The sequence below is a fragment of the Ursus americanus genome, chromosome 1 (assembly GCF_024610735.1).
Source record: "Ursus americanus isolate L20-20 chromosome 1, mUrsAme1.1.p, whole genome shotgun sequence".
Lineage (NCBI taxonomy): Eukaryota > Metazoa > Chordata > Mammalia > Carnivora > Ursidae > Ursus > Ursus americanus.
The window spans coordinates 26,820,425-26,839,141 of record NC_142127.1 but is presented as its reverse complement, the minus strand read 5'-3'; the positions used below and the strand labels follow the sequence as shown (position 1 = coordinate 26,839,141).

The following is an 18,717-nucleotide window of genomic DNA, read 5'->3' as shown; positions in this document are numbered from 1 at the left end:
GAGAAAGTGGTATGACTGCCTGACAACATTGAGGGCCTACTAGATTTTACTAAGGTTGTGGCTTTGCCAATTAAGTGCCATGAGAAAGAAAATTGCAAGAGAAATGAAGGTATTTGTAAGTGAGTGCTTTTAATAATGGGCCATGGAATTAAGCTGGATAAGATAATAAATTAAAATTGAGGGGTGTGAAGAAAAGGAAAATATGATGGGATGTTTGAACATGTCTGAAGAGCTACTAGACTTGTGAAACTAGCTGTAAAGGTGGGCCCTGGAGATGCAAGAGTGAAAGGCTTTAAATTGATATTATGGAAAGAGTTGGGTTATTTTTTGTTTAATATTTTATTTATTTATTTGACAGAGAGAGACAGCTAGTGAGAGAGGGAACACAAGCAGGGGGAGTGGGAGAGGAAGAAGCAGGCTCCCAGCGGAGGAGCCTGATGTGGGGCTCGAGCCCATAACGCCGGGATCAAGCCCTGAGCCAAAGGTGGATGCTTAACGACTGCGCCACCCAGGCACCCCAAGAGTTGGGTTATTGGTAATGACAAGATCTAACATATGGCCTTAAGAGTGGGTGACTGAGGAAAGACAGACACCAAAATCACTGGAAGGGAGGAGGCCTAGGAATGGAGAGTTCAGGGTATTGGAAGAATCCTCTAGGACTATGTGGACATTGAAATCCTCAGGAATTATGTTGGAAGAGTTGAAGAAAGTGAGAGCAAGCTTACAAATTAAACCTTTAATCACTGAGGGAGAGAGATCCACAACATCTACAAAGAACTGCAACCTGAGGGGTCCTGAGTGAGACAGTCAGATGATCAGAGACTCAAAGCTGGGTGTTTTCTGTGAAGTGGGAGGGAAAAGAGTTTAGTAGCAGAGCAAGGAAAAGATGTACCACAGCTTCATGCCCAATGATAAAATGAGTATGGGAGAGAAATGAGGTATCACTCAAAAAGGCTGAAGAGGAAAAGGACTCTCAGAAGAGAGTTGGAGTTCCTCAATAACAAGAAGAAAAAAGGAACATTCAGAGAAGAGGATGAGGATAGATCAAGAGGAAGCGTCTGGAAGACTGGCTGTGAGTCAAAGAGGAACCAGGGGACGGATTTCAGAAATCAGGAAGGATAGAAATGGGGGCAAGATATGCACATGGGTGTGGAATGGAGGGTAGGGAATTAGAACCTGTGCTCATTAAAGTAACTGACACAGACGTGAATAAAGACCACAGAAGAGTAGGCCTCGAGACCATCAGGACCAAAGTATTAATGAGCCTATTACCAAGGGTCATAGGTCTTTCTAGGACACTCAGTGTACTGGGGTTCTTTGTTGACTCCTATCAGTGGCTGCGAAAAGAGAGGGAGGCTGGACCTAATTAATGAAAATGAAGAGGAAAGTAGAACCCACCACATTCTACAAGGGAATTGATTCATTCTCATTTTCATTTAAGGAAAACTGAAGGTTCTTCCTGATGGATTCAGGAGCCACAGAGCCTGTCAATCGCTCTGGCCTCTGATTTTTAATATTTTCAAAATTATGTAGTATGTTGTGTTCTATATGCCTAGAGAGAGTCAAACATCCTGAGCTTAAAGTCTAGCCCTATTAGTGATATGCAGCTTACCTTCTCTTACTCAGTCCCACTTTCAAGTAAAACTGAGGTAATAGTGGAGAGTTCAGGGGTCGTTGGAGGATTTAGTTAGCATTTGTTTCAATGGCTTCAAATAATTAAGATGAAGTTCTCAGACACTTTAATAATTTAACGTAGATTGTGGTGTTCTATCTGAAAAAGAAAATAAATTTAAATCCTACCTGAGCTTCTTCCCAGTTATGCAATATTAGGCAAGTTATTCAATCTTTTAAAAATAGATGCATATCTATTTTACAGAGTTGATAAGAGGTCCTAGTTTTTGTTTCATATGTGATTTGGATTATTAGCAAATTTGTCACTTGATGTATATAACAAATAAAGCATGTGTTTTAATTAGATACCATAATACAATTTATTAATAAAATCTAGCAGCTTACATGGAACCCTCAGTGGGGAGCATACATGGCAATGTGGGGTATAAAAATAGTGTATAAACATTACTATTTTGAATATTATCACAAAAGCATTTCTGGTTACAATCATACTTGTCTAAATTGGATGAGCTATAAGTCAAATCATTTTTACTTGGGGTTCTACTTCAGTACTGTGAAACTTTTTTTTTTTTTTTTTTTTTTTGGTACTCCCTAACCCATGTAGTTAAACAGTATATGATACGATAACATTTTAGTGGATGTAAGTTTATTTTTCATCTGGATTAAATCCTTGTGAGGCCAGGGGTAAGCAACTGCTTTCTTCTAACAAGAAATTATACCTTAAAAATATCCCTCAGTCTGTTTGCCTCAGAGCCAGTTCTCCATGTCCTCTAGCTGTCCTTTTGCTCTGAGCAGTGGTTCTTCTCTATACTGCTTAAATGCTTATGATTCTAACACTATGGAGACACTTTCTTATTCAGGAATCAAGTTTTAAGGCTTTGAAGGCTCTAGAATTCAGGGGGAGGTTTTTGAGGAGATATTTGACAGGACATCAGCATTGGCCCCCAGTGCAACAGAGCTATATAGAGTCTGTCCTTGTTTATGGACTGAACCTTCAACATTGTTCATTTGAGGAAGACTTAGACCTCTGAGTTTTGTTCTATGAAGAAAAAGAGTAACTGTCATGACAAAAATATAATGCCTAAAAAGAAAAAAAAAACTATACTGAAGAAATAGTTTATCTCTTAAAGTAATCCTGTGAAAATTAGAGGTAAATTCTTTAAGACCACAGATATATGTCATTATTGCTTTGTAATTCAGCTATCCTGCTTGGAATTTGTACACAAATGTGAGATTAAAAAAAACGTGAGATATGGATAATGTTGATCTTTAGCATTCAATAATCACATTTATTATCAGATAATGTTATTTGTGCCTTATATTTTAAAGTGGCACAGCAAGTACTGAGTAAAAGAATTCATCAGAAGTGTTGACAAGATTTTTAATTCCTTCTGTTTCCTTTGATATTTTTCTTAAATAGAATATGTAAGCAATGCAACCCATACGTAAAACACATCTCAGTTTGTTTATTCTGCTTTTTATTGCACATTTGAAAATTAATAATTCAATGTTCTAATATTAGCTGTCATCTTAGCTGTGATAAAATTAATAATTCATCAAAATATCAAACAAATGGTGCCTTTTTTGTTCTAGATGAGAAATAGTTCTTTTAGCTTTGAGAAACCATGTTTGATTTTTTTGGGGGGTCATATAATACTTAAGCATTTAAGTTATAATTGTAATGTGTTCATCTTAAATATAGAAATCTGCATATATCACAATCAATGATTAAAAAAAAACCTTTTTATACTTGGTTATTCCAACCCTAGCTTATTTCTTAGCAGATGAGCATTCCAGTAACTCCAATACAGAATTCATACTGTAAAATAAGGACCCCAAGTAATAATTCCAAAACAAGTCATGCTTCAGAGTAATGATCTATCCTGGCTGAGCAGATAGTCCCACCATTACTCCTTAATGATGTTTACTACTAGTATTAGGAGTACCCCCTTTAACTATTGTTAAGTATTTAGGTTTCAATTACAGTGTGGTCACCCTACCCATAGACCACACTTTGGGAAATGCATAATCTTTGCCTCTTGGTGAAGGATAACTCCCAAGTTTGAAAGAAGCACTTGGATATTATAGACTAGAAATGGTTGTCAGATTAGCAATAAACTTCTACACCTTGAAATGGTTGTCTTCTTCCAGGGGTCCTCCCTTCTTTCTGGTGACTCTTACCACCATCCAGGTTGCTGTGTTCCTTCTCTTTAAAAGTGCATTCGAACCTCGTGAGTTTGTGTTTGGATTATTCAAATAAGTAAGCACTGTAAAGTTACTAGCATCCAGACTAAAACGTGGAATTTTTGAGCCTGTAAACCTAGAAGAATTTTTCATACTTTTAATTTATATGCAAAAGACCCTGATAAATCTGTCAATAGAAACAAAATAAGATGACATGTTAAAAAGCCTATCTTTTCCTCCTACTTTTCACAAAGTAAATGGGTATCTTTACAGCAAAGAGAAACAGTGCTAAAAGTTTTCCCTCATTTGATAAATTTACAAGAATTCATTTATCACAAGTTTCTATATAAGGATTCTGTTTCAAAAAAGACCAAGTCCCCACTTTATAGAAGGTAATGTGTTTGGCCCTATAGGTGCCAAAAAGGGAAAATGTAGTCTGTTCTCTTAACATAATGTAGTATAGCAAGTAGACAAATATTTGTTTTAATTGTGATACACTATGGAGTCATGTGGAAAATGCTATGGGAACACATAAGATGGTTAACTTATTTTTATTCCAAGAAATGCAGCACTATCTTTTCTCAGACATTTAGGTAATGGAAAATTTTGTCAGAGAATCCATTAACAACCAATTCCAGGTGAGGACAGTAGTGATATATTACAATAAAATTTTCCATGAAGTCTTATTCAACCCACATTTGTTGAATAAGGACCTACTATGTGCAAACTACTTGGCCCTGAATGTGATAGTATGGTATCCTATCCTCTGCCCATAAAAAAGCTTAGAAGTGGCATATAATATACAAAATAGAAGGTGGTTTGTGTAAAAAGAGCTTTTTAACATGATGTAAAATTTGAGACAAAAATTTCCTGTGAGCTAGGGAAAAACATGACCTTCTAGAATATTGAAGGTTATACTCCAGCTTAAACTTTTAATAAGATGTTATCACATAAAAATATGCTCAGACAAATCTGTAAGTATCTATTCAAAATATTTCATAAGCATTCTGACAAAGATAATATGATTTGCTCATTTCATCTGTTATCTTGGGTTTTATTTATTTGATACAGACTAGAATATGGGTCTACTCCCAAATCAATTTATTTAGGACCCCCAAAATGTCCCCCAATGTGGCCATACTTGATATCTCTGGGTCTCATGTACATATTTCATAATACAATTGCTATTTACTACGTAATCCTTCAGAAACAGTCTGATATTCTCCATCATCTCACATTACATGGCAAGAAGCTGGAGAGCAGAGACCTTATGTTTCATAGAAGTTTCTTATGTATTTCCTCACCCACAGGTGGTCTTCAATGGATTGGACCAACTTTCTATTGTCTGGAACTGACTTGAGAGATTGAAGGGCCTCAATCTGAGGTCAGAAATTATAGAAAAATAATAAATCTGTTCACTAATCAAAGATTTTTGTATTACAGCATGCCCGTGCTAAGATCTGAATTTTTATATCCCCCTCAAATTCATGTTAATAATCCTGACCCAATGTGATGCTCACTAGTAGAGCTTTGGGAGGTGATTAGGTCATGACTTATAAAAGAGACCACAGACGGCTGCCACGTTCCCCCAGGATAAAGCTACAACCTGGAAGAGGGCCCTCACCTGATCATGCTGGCATCCTGATCTCAGACTTCCAGCCTCCCAAACTGTGAGAAATAGGTTTCTGCTCTCAAGAAGCTACCCATTCTGTGACCCTTTGCAATGGAAGCCTGAACAGACTAAGACAGGTACCTTGGAGCACACAGGAGCTGCAAAGATGAATTAAGACATAAGTAAACCAAGCAATTATAGTTCATTCCAAGAACCACATTTCAAGTTACATTAGGTTAAAAATTGAATGGGGCGCCTGTGTGGCTCAGTCGTTAAGCGTCTGCCTTCGGCTCAGGGCGTGATCCCGGCGATCTGGGATCGAGCCCCACATCAGGCTCCTCCACTGGGAGCCTGCTTCTTCCTCTCCCACTCCCCCTGCTTGTGTTCCCTCTCTTGCGGCTGTCTCTATCTCTGTTAAATAAATAAATAAAGTCTTTTAAAAAAAAATTGAACAAAATCCCACTTCACATTCTCAATCCCATGAAACATTCTCTTACGTGTATCTTTCTCTTCTGAAGCAGATGAGTAAAAGCAAAAATGAGGAAAGAACTTAATAACTAATAATACAATGTGACTGAAAAACATTTGTCTTAGGGAGACAGAAACATTGCACATGTCTGTTACATAGCATAAGTTCTCAGGACTACTTGTCAGAATTATTTTCTCCTGTATACCTCTAGGGCATATGCTATCCCATAATATTTGAAACTGGCAAGTCAGATTTGCTTAGGAAATTTCAAAATTACAAACTTTTTGATCCGCTTTTGCTTCTTCCTATCAACCACATATTTATTGAGCTTCATTTTTTGTTAGTATCAAAATCTATTGATTCGCAAGATAAATATTGACCTGACCTTGCCTTCACCTCAGTTTATATCTACTTCTTAAGTCAATAAATCTGGAAACTGATCTGACAGCAGTCAATATTAGTTTAAAATTCTTAAAATAGCAGCTTTGCTATAAGGTAATAATTCAGTATTTTATAGATTCTGCCTCAAAGACGCGAAAAGGCAATGTAACTTACCAATTTGCTACATAAAGCTATTTCTGTGTCACTTGGTTTCAAATACAAGAACCTCACTCATGCCCAAGAACATCTCTACTTTAATGCCTGTATAACTTCTAATCTCTGACCCAAAGTATTTGAAATACTTTATCCCACTTGCTGGTGGCAATTGAATACTAGTGTCTTGCTTTGATTCTAATTATAATTAAGCTATGTAATTATTCTTCAAATGACTGATGCTTTCTGTTGGGCTCTGTTCCCTCTGGACTGAATTTTACCTGGAGGTATAATAAATATAGTCAACAGCCATACTGGACTTTGGAAGTTAAAGGCAATAATACATTTGTTACCTCATTAATCAGCTTGTTTTTATCTTTTCAAAGTCTAGGAGAAATAAAACCATGGGTCAAGATTTGCATATATTTATACTATAGATAAAGGAGGTAAGCTTAGGGGCCTGGTTGTAACCAAAGCAATATATTCTACAATTTATTACCCCCCCTTATTTTTTTAAGGCCACAGCACTCATCTTTTACTTACACTATTTTCCAGTGCTTTGGGGGATGGATGACATACTCATACTTCAGAATTCCATAATGAAATCTCCCAAAATGCATTTAAAGAAAAGTTAACTTTAATTTTCCATGTAAGTAACAAATAAGGAAATTTCATTTTAGAAATAGCCTATACTCAGTTATATTCTAAAGAAATAGGTTGTGATATTAAAATGTATTTAATCAGTCATTTAGAAATTGCATTTAAATGCATGGGAATAAATGGCGGGATCAAAACAAAAAACATGTTCTCCTCTATAGAACATTTCAAAGTGTAACGTGAAACAAAAGTTAATCTTATTCTTTATGAATGACCATCTAACTAGAGGGAAATCACGCACATTGGCCAAAGCATGCAAGGGAGATACTGATATCACAGTATTGAAATCACATTAGAAAACCTTGTGAGTACAAAGTTAATAACCCCTCCAGTAAATTTTAGTTTGAGGGTAGATGTCCTATCTTGTTTATATTCATGATTTTACATGTATGTAACATACTTTACATAGACGTAGCTCTGAAATTCAGTTACCATGACAAACTCATTGAAATTATTTTTATTTCATGTAGATTTAGAAGAGACTTAGTAAATACAGCAACCAGCTATAAGTCTTGATCATGACATGACATGATTTGCCACCTAATATGATTAGAGCCAGGCTCATGAAGAAAAGCCGCCTATGTAATTAGAACGATAAGGTTGGTATTATTCTTTCATTTATTAACTTTTAATCCCACTGTTCTTACAAGTTGCTATTTCATTTTATCCTGTACTATTTCTTATCTTTTCCAGCTCTGTAATTGTGTGTTTATCCTAAATTTAGCATTATAAAAATATTAATACCTAATTGAAATGAGAATTTAGACAAGGTATTTTGAAATTATCGGTTACATAACTGTTGTGAATTGCATTTTGGTAAGTTTTGATAGTAATATAAAAAGTAAGGAAAATAATAATCCTAACCGCTATCCCAAAGGATTTAAAAGAAAAGTTCCAGGGAACTCCTCATCTCATTATTCAGCTCCCTCTCTTCTCATATATCTAAGAAACTGAAAATGGTTAAAGAGAGACCATTATTTTCAGAGAACTGGCATTTGAAATTCAACAAAATGTATTCTTCCTTTACCTAGAATTCTTTATACTTTTTGTATTTAGTTTTGGTTAACAGAGTGCTGCTTACAGTATCTCTCATTTGTGTAAGTGAAAAATAACTGTTTTTATTACTTAAAATATTACAAAAAGGGACAATATGCTAAAAATATGCAGTGAACAAATATCATCTGTACAGACTGGAAGAGAACCTTCATAAATTAACCTTATTAGTGCATTACTGTAAGCGAATGCCAAAAAAGCTCCTAATTTGCATTAAGATAGATTTTTCAGGTTGGCTGCATGATTTAATTAAAGAAAAGATTAAGAATCATTAAACAAGCTGCTCTACCTTGCAATAACAGAATTCATATCTGATTCAGGTTAACGAAAACACAGATGGTGATTCAGTAACTGTTGAGTTGCTGTAACAGAATGAAAATGATCCCATTAGTTCTCTGGAAATGTGAGGGAATTTGGAAATTAGTATGCAGATACATTGTATGGTGCTAGACAGCTTGGTCTGCTCGGATCATCGCTGATTATACTTTGTTTGGGTTGGCAACACTGAACTTAATAAATGAAAAAATGTTCCAGTATACCCCAGTTGGAAACTGTTCAAGGTTGAAATAGGTGTGCAGGCTTTCAAAAGGAGAGAGTTAAGTAAACAAATGTCAATCACTTCAGAGCTGGCAACTTTTTTTTTTTCCTTTAAAGAATATGTCTGTTCTTGAGAAGTAAGTGTCATAAAAATGGAAAGCCTTTACTGGATACATATGTCTGTGTGGTATTTATTATTACAAAAGTATTTTAAATGCATAGTATCACTTTGAGAGAGATGTGCAAGCGTTTTAATAGCTTTTTTTTTTTTCCTGGCAGAAATAGAAAGATTCAGTCACGATGAGGATTATTTTTCACAAAAAGAAATCAATATCATTCTGATGGAAAATGTTATGACAGGATAAAAAAAAAAGTGTAAGTATAATGGCTATTGAAAGTTTAAAGGTGTCAATAAGGACCACAAAGTAATCCTCAAGGAGCCTTCTGGGAAAGAACAACTTAAACAAGTAGCACAGTCCATCACAGCAGCTGACAGCAATCGCCACTGCGTTCAAGAGCTCAACGACACACACAGCCTCCATTTTTAACACCTGGTACATGCCATCAGTCTGCGTGCTCAGCGTCTGACCCTTTGGAACAAATCTCAGAGACTGTGCAAAAGCCCATTTGGACAGAGTCTTCGAGTCAAATGATCCTGTTCTGTTAACCTGTGACAATAAAAATGGAGGTGAGATGTTCTAGATTACAATCTTCCCAGAGCATGGAACTGCACCAACAACTTTATCCTACACTTGCAAATCACCTTACAACATTAAAAAATGACAAGTAGTAATGGACATCCCACACTTTTAATGTGATACTACTACTCTTACGGACATAACCCCCCTTTCAGAATTAGCACAAGGCTTTGCTCTGGCCGTTACTATCTATTTCATTAAACTTCTAAAGAGATTTCTATTGCCACTTTTTTCTAAAACTTCTTAGAACTTGTACTACTATACACTGTAGACTGTAACACTTGCCAACATTTAAAAGTACGAATATTACAAACATGAGTGTCTTAGTTACGAGTGACACCCCCACAAGTCCCCCTATTATAAGCTCCTTTCCTGGCGTTCAAACTAGATCTATAAGGAAATCATACTATTAAGAAGAAATGCTACAAAATACTTTCCACACAGTGCAACTACAAACTCAGTATCTGATTAGAAAGGCCTTGATATACTTCCGTTCCTCTTAATGACAGCTTTATCTGCTTGGTCTAAAAAAAAAAAAATCCTGTAAGTTATAATTTCCCCCACAGAATCTACACATACTTGACATGCAATGTATAACACTATTTTAAGTTGAGATGCTTAAGAAAAAAAATTTGATCAAGTAGCTATTTGGCACTGTATTGTCATTGTTACACAGCTCATGGGAGCCGCCTTCACGCTAAATGTACAGTGATCTTTTTAGCTACATTTACACATGATTATCTGAAGATTTGCAGTCTCCTCCCACAATGTTCAATAAGAATTTCAAGTAGATGTTTTTTCCTTGTATGATGCTGGTTTTATCTCTGTCTGAATATTCTGTAGAAAGATTAGATTTTGGAAAGTGGATACATGGCAATTTCTAAAATGCAAAAATGACTTAACCCATTTCCTTTGGAGCAAGAGCCTATGCTGTTGCAAATTGGTAGTTTAATTGTTAAGCTGTTTAGAGGTGTTGCAGTATTAGCCCTGTAATAACTTGGAGAATAGATGATCTATTAAAAAATAAGAGCTAAACAGACTTATTTTATAAAAAGTTTTACCATATGGGCCCCTGGGTGACTCAGTCACTTAAGTGTTTGCCTTTGGCTCAGGTCATCATCATGGGGTCCTGGGATCGAGTCCCTTATCAGGACTCCTGCTCTGGGGGGAGTCTTCTTCTCTGCCCCTGCCCCGGCTCATGCACATTCTCTCTCTCAAATAAAATCTTTAATATATATATAAAGTTAATTCGTTGTGGCTGTAATTTATAGAACAAAGCAAACATTTACCAACATTTTAGGTAAACTTTCCCATATGACAAAGTTGAATATATAGTATAAATCAAATTTCACAAATCATTTTGCTTCAAAGGCCATTAAAATTTAAATATCAAATCTGTGAAAAAAATGAAGACTTAATATTGCCTTTAGTTGATGTGCATTTACTCATCACTTAAGTCAACATTTTAAAATTCTCCTTTATTCCACAAGATGCATTAGCAAACTTTAGCAGTGCTGCTGTTATTACCTTCATTTCACCAATTATCAACTTGAAATTTAATTACCAAAGTTTCCATAGCTAAGCAAGATTTATACATGGCACTTCTACCAAATTCTGTTATCTTCCCTTCAGTAAATGTTAACCCTAACTAATCCAGTAATTGTAACCTTTGCTGTACTGTTGACTCACTGGAGCCATTTAGCTGTAAGTGGTGCAGGTAAGGGGCATTCTGTATTCAATTTGTACTGTGCCTAATTGATTTCAACTTGTTGACATGTTGCCTTGTAAAGTGTCCTGTAACTGGTTTCTCCCATGTGTGGTCTATTTTTCCAACGATGTATAATAGATATAAGTACTGATCTTGGTCACCGGTATGTTCAGGATGAAGAGTAAATGCCTCTGGCACAAGCATCAACCCTATGAGACAGGATTCAGTCTACACTGGAGAGCGCCTTCATTCACAACCAATAAAATAAGGAATATATTCACTTATCAATTCCTAACTGAACCAATTGTTTCCATTATGTGGGAAGAATTTCTAGAGAGAAAGATAGACTCTGTTCAGAGAAAAGAAGGCCCTGAGCTACTAATTATTCAGCAACCAAGTTAGTTAGTCTGCCTACCTGCCCCAGAAGAAATTCTGTTCTTGTTCTTTCCAGAGTGGAGCCACTGTTCTACATGCTCTGCTTAAGACCGATCTGCTCTTAAATAGAAGGAATTTCATCTGCAGAGGCAAAGTCTATAAATAAATTAGTGGATGGAGGAGAAAGTGTCCATTACAAATTATACTATCCATATGAGAAATAAAAGCAGGGGAAGGGAAGAGCTTAATGGAGAAGAAAAAGGAGGAGGAGGAAGAAAGAAGGGATAGCAAGGGGCAGGGAAAGGAGAAAAGGGGGAGGGAGAGGAAGGAGAAGGAGGAGAGAAATCACCGTGCAAACAAAAAGTGATTAATTTTAAAAACTCCAAAGAGGAAGTGGGAACAGGTTGTGAGAAGGCAGATGGGAAAACCCTGGTGATCCATATGCCCAAACCAACTTGTCACGAATGCAGAATTTATTCTTCCTCTTTTCCCCAGTCAATATCCCACCCCATTTTTCTATCTTCCCATGGAAATAAATGGACTTCAATGTGGATATTCCTTCCCTGACAGGGTTCTCATTTACTCCCGAGCCTACAGACCAGCCTTTGTATACAAGGCATGAGGGCATGGTCATGAGGTCAGCACCATCGTCTGACAGACTACCAAGGGCAATGAAATAAACAGCAGTAATCCTTATAGGCAGACTAGCCGTATGTCAAAGAGGTCTCTGTGAAACCCGTGAACGTCTATTAACAAAATTAACAAATATCTTGGTACTTTGGTTATATAGGTCATATATTTTGTAACTATAATTTCCTCAGGGGTCAAGAAAGGATATTAATATGTAAACAGGCAAATCTAACAAATGCAAATTCTTGCCTTTATGCATATATTTTAGGTTTCTTCTGTAGATAGCATCCCAAGGGACCAGAGCTTCAACAGTTCTAGTCCCTGATGCATTATATGTTATTCTACACACTTACTGATCAATAGCTCCTGGCTACCACACCCCCCTCAAAATAGAGAACCCCACAGAATCCACAGAGGTGATTCCTCAGTGAGGTCTCCCAGCCTAAAGCTGTGCTTACTGTGTTCTCATACCGGCTGGTTAGGTTGCGTAAATGTGATCTCAAAATGAACACAAATGAGTTAAATATTAAAGACAGTATGGAATCAGGCATAATATCTACTAAATGCTGTTGTAATATACATAAAATATTAAGCATTCGATACATATTAGCTATCACTACAGTGTTTATTATTTAGGAAATGCATCTGAGGAACAACGTGGAATGATATGAAGAATCTTGTGGATCAGTATGTGAAAGTTAAAATTTTAGACATGAAAACTTTCCTTTTTCTCCCCCAAAGGCAGCGAGCCCATCTTTTTCTATAATCTCCCAGAAGTACATCTGAATGGCAAGACAAGAATTTTCACAATGTCAAAATGGGAAAATCGTATTCTCTTTAGACTGCTTTGCATCTGGAGAAAATACAGGTGAGTTTAAGTGGCATACAACTATTTTGAAAGATTCAGATATCTGCATCAGTCACTTTCCTGGGACGGAATTGGATTCATTTTAAATGAACACTGAGTAATTCCATTCAAGCCATTAGTTTCATTATTTGCTTCTCCTTACTACACATCATGGCAATAAATACTATGGAACATAAAAATAAAGTTGGGGAAATTAGAAAAATACTTCCTAGAGACATTATTTGAACTAGGGAATAACTGTTGTAACTAAATAAATCTAAGATCTATCTAAGAATTAGCAACTTCCAGTGACAGCTCTACTTAAGAATATAACTCTGTGTATGTCCTAAAGATTTACAGAGCCTTTGGCAATATGATCATTGTTCTCTCACGAGATGTCTCCTTACCATTGTAAGGTGCTTTAAGGGTAGGTTAATTTACCCTCATACACAATGGAGAATGTTAAAGAAACGGATAGATTTTAAAAAATGTTGAGGGAAGTAAATTAAGCTATACGGCACCATTCACATCCTCTAAAGAACAGTTCTTGGTCCATGGCAGGTACTCACTAGATAGGTAGTGATTGATTAAACTACTGCCCATGCTTTACAATTCCTAAATGGGACTAACATTAAGAAAATATTTTTCTAACAAAAACAGATTAACGGAAACTGCAGATAATTTTTCATACAGGTTTGTTTTGAAATTTACAGCATATACTCAGAATTTAAAATCTTCTATGAACTTAAATAACATTTGGTGCAAACCAAACATTTTATAGATGGCTACATAGAGATCCACACAGATTTTGGTGGATTTTTTAAAAAATATACAATTAGGATGAAAACTAAAGTTACAAAAACTTACATAGCTGGATCAAAAGGTCAAAATAACGGTTTGATGTAGTCAGAGACAACATCAAATTTGAAATGGTTATCCACGACCCAGTTACCAGATTCTTGGAGACTCCCCTCTTGTTTGGGATTCAAAACAGTCAAGAGTTCACAAGGAAGATAATATTTTATAGTACATCTTTAAAAAAGCTCTGAACTGCCATTAAGCACTTCTGGGAGCTGGATTGGGTGTGTTGCCTCAGGTCTGGTAAGACCTTACTTACATAGGGGTCTCCTTTGAAAGACTCAGAATACTGATGCCTATGGCTCTTTAATAACTGTGTTCACCCCTGCAGTCAAGATTTGTGACTCGGCACAGGTCGGGGCTGTACTACCACAGTGTTCCTGTGGTCAAAATATGTACCTGATGGGGTCCACATGGAGAAGAGGGCCCACACATGGCTCTTGGGATTTCTGTTGAAGACCAGGGCAAGTCCTGGCAGGGCATTGACTCCAGCATAGACAGACTTTGGAAGACTGGGAGGGGAGAAGTAGTGGCAGTCAAAGGAATAAAGACAAAATATCCATGCCACAAAATATTGCCAGAGAAACACTGCAGGGCAGGAAGATTTAATAAATATGCTCATGAAATGACCGTCAGCTTTAAAAATCTGCCCACCGGAGGGTCTCAAAGCTGGTAGAAAATGGCACCTGCCACACAGGGCTACACTATTCCCCAGAATACCTTGCATCTCATTTTGACCTATAAGGGGTCAGAAGTGACAGAATGCTAGAGGAGAAGGAGAAATGGATGGCAGGGGAAAACCAACAAGAAGCCCATACTGCCTACTTTTTCTTCTTGCCACAAGTAAGCCCTGGCCTGGGGGAGAAAAGATTTAGTGCCAGATCAATTTAAGAATGAGGATTATTACAAAGAATGAGACTAGGTTTGTGACTTAAAGCACCCAGAGGACTTTTACTATCAGTGAATACCCAGAGGAGAAATGGACTTGCTGGAACTTCTCTAGTGACAGGGAAAGGCTATCTCTGACTAAATAAATTTTAAAGAGATAGTGGCAGCCAAAAAGAAAGTATTTTTGCTATGTTTCAAACATTCTGCCGGAGCTTAGAGAATTGTTTACTAATGCAATTACTAAGTGTATAGAAAAATACACATTTATTGATATAATATTAAGCCATAAAACATTTCCAAAATAACTCAATAAATTTTGCTATAAAACAAGAAACCTGTTTTCAGGTTCTTCTCTCCCTTTAGCTTATAGGAATCAATACAAATTATATATATTTTAGAACTGTGATTCTCGATTGGGGTGATTTTGTCCTCAGGGGATATTTAGCAATGTTTGGAAGCATTTTTGGTGGTCACAACTGGGGGTTGCTGCTTGTATCTAGTGAGCAGAGTCTGGGGATGCTACAAAGCATCCTACAATGCATAGGACAGCCCCTTTAACAAAGAATTATTCAGCCCCAAATGCCAATAGTTTCATGATTGACTTACAGCATAATTAGATAAGTATTGTAAGTTCGCCAGCAAGGCTGAGAAAAGACACCTAGCATAGTTGGGATATTTAACAAATTAAATCCAGGTAACCAATACTATCTCCCCACATTCTCACTGGCTACTCCCTGTCAGTTCTATCTCGTAGCACTTCCTTCTCTGATCTGTTCTTCTACCTTAGCATTCAATGAAGACTTCCGTATTCCTGGGTCCCTGGTTGGTGTCACCTCTTAGCCAATTTGTGAAATAGACTAGACGAAATGATCATTTGGGTTCCTTACATCTCAGACATTGCATGATTCATGTGTTCACCTTTTTTTTTTTTTACATAAGTCCACAAAGGAGAACTAAATAAAAGGCATATATTTTACACACACACACACACACACACACACACACACACACACACACATCCATGATAAAAATCTCAACAAATGGGGTTTAGAAGGAACATACCTCAAAGTAATAAAGACCATATATGAAAAAACGATAGCTAACATCATACTCAATGGTGGAAAAACTGACATTTTTCCCCTCTAAGATCAGGGACAAGGCTGTCCATTCTCACCACTTTTATTCAAAATAGTATCGGAAGTTTTAGCCACAGCAATCAGACAAGGCATCCAGATTGGTAAGGAAGAAGTAAAACTTTCACTATTTCAAATGGCATGATACTATATATAGAAAACTCTAAAGACTCCACCAAAAAACTATTAAAAGTAATTATTGAATTCACAGGATACAAAAATCAATATATATAAGTCTGTTTTTATACACTAGTAATGAAGTATCAGTAAGAAACTAAGAAAGCAATTCCATCTACAATTGCACCAAAAGAATAAAATACCTAAGAAAAAACTTAACCAAGGAGGTAAAAGAACTATACTCTAAAAACTGTAAGACATTGATGAAAATAATTGAAGATGATACAAACAAATGGAAAGTGATTCCATGCTCAGGATTAGAAGAATTAAGATGTTAATATTACCCAAAGCAATCTACAGATTCAATGCAATGTCTACCAAAATACTATTTTTTTTTCACAGAACTAGAACAAATCCTAGAATTTCTATAGAATCACAAATTACCCCAAATAGCAAAAGCAATCTTGAGAAAGAAATGCAAAGCTGGAGGTAGCACAATCCCAGATTTCAAGATATACTACAAAAAGGCTACCTACTGAATGGGAGAAGATACTTGCAATTGATATATTCAATAAGGAGTTAATATGTAAAACATATAAAGAACTTTAAAACTTAACACCAAAAGACCCCAATCAGTTAAAAAATGGGCAGAGGACCTGCCTAAATAGAAATTTTTCCAAATAAGATGCATAGATGACTAACACACGAGAAGATGCTCAACATCACTAATCATAAGAAAAATGCAAATCAAAGCCACAATGAGCTACCACCTTACTTCTGTTGGAATGACTAGTATCAAAAAGAGAACAGGGTTGACAAGAATGTGGAGAAAAGAATCCTTGTGCAGCATAGGTGGCAATGTAAATTGGCATCTACTCTAGAAAACAATATGAAATTTCCTCAAAAAATTAAATATAAATACCATAGATTTGTGACAACATGGATGGACCTGCAGGATATTATGCATGCTCAGTGAAATAAGTCAGAAAGATAAATGCCATACGATTTCACTTATATGTGGAATCGAAGAAGCTAAACAAATGAACAAATAGATTCTTAAATACAGAGAACTGGTAGTTTCCAGAGGCGAGGTGGGTGGGAGGATGGGTAAAATAGATAAAGGGGATTAAAAGGTACAAACTTCCAGTTATAAAATAAATAAGCGCTGAGATGAAAAGTACAGCATAGGTAACATTGTAATAATGTTGTTTGGTGACAGATGGTGACTATTTGTCATGGCCAGCATGTATAGAGTTGTCAAATCGCTAGGTTGTATACCTCAAACTAATGCAACATTGTGTGTCAATTATATTTTGATTTAAAAATGTACATAAATAATTTGATACAAAAAACAATTGATAAAAATACATTGGTATGGGATTTTGGTCCCAGTACATTTTACCAATTTGATTATTTAATTACATGGAAAATATAATAGCTCTGCCTTTTATTCTAATATTCTGATTTAAGGATGATGCAAAGGGTGAGCTTATTCCTGATATGGTTTCTAGAAGCTGAAAGGTATTTGGTAAGTTTTCAATGTGAAATAAAATATTTCCCATTGTTATTGGAGTATATCGCCTTTTGTAATTCTTTCTAGATGATACATTTTTCTCAGGGATGACAAAGTTCCCTCCCTTCACTCTGGACATATTTCTGAGCAAGTAGAATTATTTACCTATAATCTCAATTCTGAAATATTAGTAATCAGTTCAGAGTGGTCAGTGGCTACTCTCATGTAATTGCTTAAGCAACCTATCTACTTGATAAGACAACTCTGGCTAAATTGATTAGGTGGTCTGTAAATAGATCATTATCCTTCCATTTAGGGAAGAACAGAGCTTGCAAGTTGAGCACAGAGGAAAAACTGAAATTAATTCTAAACATACTTTGACTTTACATAAAATCTACTAAAATGTGTTTACTCCCACATTTTGCCTGCTTTATTAGATACATAGGGGTAGTTCTTCTATATGAAACATACAATTGTATTAGGAAGTTTACCACATGAAAAGAGATCCAAACCATTCATGTCTAAAGATGCATTTCAGCAAAATGGAGAGATATCTTTAATTTGAAATAATCTTGGGGGAAATAGTGTCACCAAAATGTTCCCTCTAAAGCTTAAAATTCAGTGTTTATGAAAAGATGCTCAACATCACTAATCATTAGGGAAATGCAAGTGAGATATCATTTCACACCAGTTAGATTGCTAATATCAAATGAACAAGTATTGGCTAGGATGTGAAGAAAAGGGAGTCCTTGTATATTGTTGGTAGGATGTATGATTGGTGTAACTACAGTGTAAAACAGTATGGAAGTTCCTCCAAAATTTAAAAGTAGAGATACCATGTGATCCAATAATTCCACTACTGGGTATTTACCCAAAGAAAATGAGAATACAAATTTAAAAAGATACATGTACCCCTTATGTTTATTGCAGATTTATAATAGCCAAGATATGGAAGCAACCTAAGTGTCTATTGATGGATGAATGGACGAAGAAGGTGTGGTACATATACAAAATGGAATATTATTTAGCCACAAAAAAGCATGAGATCTTGCCATTTGCAACAACATAGATAGACCTAGAAGGTATAGTGCTAAAATGAAATAAGTCACTCAAAAAAGACAAATACATATAATTTCACTTATGTGTGGAATCTAAAACAACAACAACAACAACAAAAACAGAAATAGACTCAGAGAATAGAGTGGTGGTTACCAGAGACGGAAGGATGGGGGGGATGGGCAAAATGGTGCAGATGAAGAGATACAGACTTCC

At 36.0% G+C, this 18,717-nt stretch overlaps 1 long non-coding RNA gene across 1 annotated transcript in view; it reads right to left on the bottom strand.

Moving 5' to 3' along the window:
- Positions 1-18,717, bottom strand: part of LOC148110727 (uncharacterized) — a 48,704-nt gene that overhangs the window by 1,556 nt on the left and 28,431 nt on the right. Inside the window, exon 2 of the long non-coding RNA XR_015725392.1 lies at positions 1,613-1,771. This is a non-coding gene — a long non-coding RNA (uncharacterized LOC148110727). The remainder of the gene's footprint in view (positions 1-1,612; positions 1,772-18,717) is intronic.